This window comes from Oryx dammah, unplaced genomic scaffold (assembly GCF_014754425.2).
Source record: "Oryx dammah isolate SB20612 unplaced genomic scaffold, SCBI_Odam_1.1 HiC_scaffold_29, whole genome shotgun sequence".
NCBI classification, from domain to species: domain Eukaryota; kingdom Metazoa; phylum Chordata; class Mammalia; order Artiodactyla; family Bovidae; genus Oryx; species Oryx dammah.
Window position 1 is genome coordinate 79,892,287 of NW_024070213.1, and position 2,916 is coordinate 79,895,202.

At 40.3% G+C, this 2,916-nt stretch overlaps 1 non-coding gene across 1 annotated transcript; it reads right to left on the reverse strand.

The window, feature by feature from the left end:
• Positions 1-1,876: 1,876 nt before the first annotated feature.
• Positions 1,877-2,023, reverse strand: LOC120858959. The gene has a single exon (XR_005719985.1). It is a non-coding gene; the product is annotated as a small nucleolar RNA SNORA62/SNORA6 family (small nucleolar RNA).
• Positions 2,024-2,916: the final 893 nt, after the last annotated feature.

Below are 2,916 nucleotides of genomic sequence, written 5' to 3' on the forward strand. Positions count from 1 at the left end.
GAAACTGAATAGAACTGAAGTTTCTGAATCTAGTTTAGAGGTGAGGTGACATGGATACAGGGTCCTAAGTCAGATCATAAAGCAGTTTGCGTATGTTGTTGTTCAGTCGCTAAGTCATGTCCAGCTCTTTGCAACCCCATGGACTGCAGCATGCCAGACTTCCCTGTCCTTCACTATCTCATGGAGTTTGCTCACATTCATGTCCATTGAGTCGGTGATTCTATCTAACCATTTCATCCTCTGCATATGTTATGAATTAGTTAGGTTTTGCTGTATAACAATCCACCCCTAAGTTTAGTGTCTCAAGTAGCAAGAATCTGTTTCTTCTCATGGCTCTGTAGGTTTGCTGGTTTGGGCAGAGTCAGCTGATTCCTGCAGCACATCAGCAGTGTGGCTGGGTGGGGTTCTAGAATGGCTTTCATAAAGGACTGGTAGTTGGTAGGCTGGGTATTCCAGAGCAGGGTCAGCAAAATTCTTCTATATGGGATCAGGTAGTAAAAAGGTCAGATGTTGCAGGTCAAAAGAAAACATTGATATATTACATACGAACATATATAACAAGAGATGAAACTATCTCCATAGATTTTTTTAATGGACAGAATTAAAAGAAAAATAAAAATTGAGTAATTTCTTTTGTGATACAGGTCTTCTAATAAGGAGACTTGAACTTTTTGGGGAGAAGTGGTAATATCATAATTAGGTTCAAAGGTAGGGCTCCTTATCATCAAATCAATTGTTGATGTTTTTCTAGAAAAACATTCTTAGCTCAGTCTGTACCAAAACACAGAGCAGGTTGAATTTGGTCTGTGACTGGAGTTTGCTGACCTTGGTTCTAGAGCCCATGGCTCTGCTCCACTCTCTAGTAGGCCTCATTCTCCAGGATGGAAGCATGGGCTTCTTCACATGGATTGACTCAGGAGACCAAAGGTAGCAAGAGAAGGCAAGTCCCAATATGCAAACACTTTGTAAGTTTCAGATATGTCACATTTTTCTAATGCTCCATTGACCAAAGCAAGTCATATGACCAAAGCCAGATTCCAAGGGTGGAAAAATAGATTCCATCTCTTGTTGGCAGGAGTAGCAAAGTCATATGGCACAGAGTATACATACAGGGATGGGAAAAGTTGTGACCATTTTTTGCAAACCATCTTCCACACATTGCTAAGAGTTCTGAATTTATTTTGCAGGGAGGGAGGCAGTAAAAGTGTTTTGAGCAGATAACTGCCATATCTGGGACTGAGCTGCAGGGAAAGTAACCAGGGAGTCATTTAAGAGACATGGCATCCAGGGTGATAGGTTTAGAGTTAGAGACTAGAGAGAAAGGATCAAGTAGCAGCAACTACAATTCAAAAAAACAAATACAAATGTGCCTGTCCTTTATGTATTTTTTAGCATCTGATGGCCTCTTTGGACATTTCATATTATGCATTTTCTGTGTGTGTGTGTGTGCACGCATGAGCCAGTGTATATGGGTAGGGACAGGTACTTATAGCAGGAATGAAAGCAAAAGCAAGTATTACTCCAAAATCTGATATCTAAAATAACATTTTGTAGTAAGACTTTATTTATAGAGAATGATTTGGTGCTGGGGAGGTAAAATATTTGTTGAATTTTCACATTAACAAATCAAGAGGCAGGCATAGCTGAATTAGAGTTTTACACAAGGGATGCCTTATACACCCAGGAAGAAAAGTGGGGAGGGGGCTTGATCTCTGCAGTTCCAGAGGTTTGAGAAGAGGAAAATACAGGGAAGTAGGAGGGCCAAGGGAGGGGACACTTGGGTGGACTTCTCTCCCGTGAATGCATGATTGATTTTGTGGAGTCTAAGAGGGTAGGTGGTGCTCAACAAAGTAACTCCATATTTTCTTCTCTTTTCTTTTATAGCAAATGCTACTATCAAACTCCACTTGGGCCAGAGACCCTTGTGGTGTTAGTGAAAAGCCTGCCCCTCACATAGTACCCTATCTACACTTGTGAGTTCACCAGCCAGTGGCTTCAACTTCAAGCTCTAACAATTGGCAGCCAAGAACTTCCATCTTTGTAGCCTGTTTAGGTAGAAGGAAAGCCAGAGTTGACAATTTCTGAGCTACTTTTGATTTCTGTGTGCTGTGAACTGGAACCAGAAAGTCCCAGATACCCATGGAGGGGCCACAGAAAACATCTGAGCAGAGAGTCAGTACTGATATAAAACAGAAGTCACAAGATAGTTGCTGTTAGTAGAAGACTTGATAACTGGTTGGATTTGGGAAACTGAGAGAAAAGGACGAATCACAGCATATGGTAAGATTCTGATCTGAATAATAGGGGGAAGGCACAAAAATATGTACATCAGCAAGATGAGTTCATTTAAGGTAAAGATCTGGTGCTGAAAAATAAGGGTTGGAGCATGGAAGAGTTGAGAATAATTACTACATAAAGTACCACATAGTTATCATGTTAAGCAGCAGGAGGGCCTCAGGATCAGGGAAAAGATTATTTATAGGAACTGGGTCCTTGTAGCTGAAAGAAGACTGATGAGAGTCTTGGTGGTGAGTCACAGATTTTATTTTTTCCTTAAATTGGCTCCAAAAAGTGGTCTATAGATGAACTGAAATTTTTGTATGTGAGCAAATGCAACATATCTAATACACAATAGTTTGGGATTGAGAAAATAGTAAATGCTCAAATAAAATTTAGAATGTTCTTATTTTTACCTTTAGAAACAAATTAGTTGTTTCAACCTTTTTTGGTTCTTCTGTTTCAATGAAGAGCAGTTGGGCTAGGAGGCAGGCAAACTGGAGCAGACACTGCAGTCACTTCTCACTCTTTCTGTTTTGTTTCCCTTCTCCTTCAAGTAATCTCCCAGCACTACTATTTCTTAACACTGCTGGTGAAAGAGAAACTGTCTTCTGAAAGTCCTTTCTCTTCCTTGTGAGA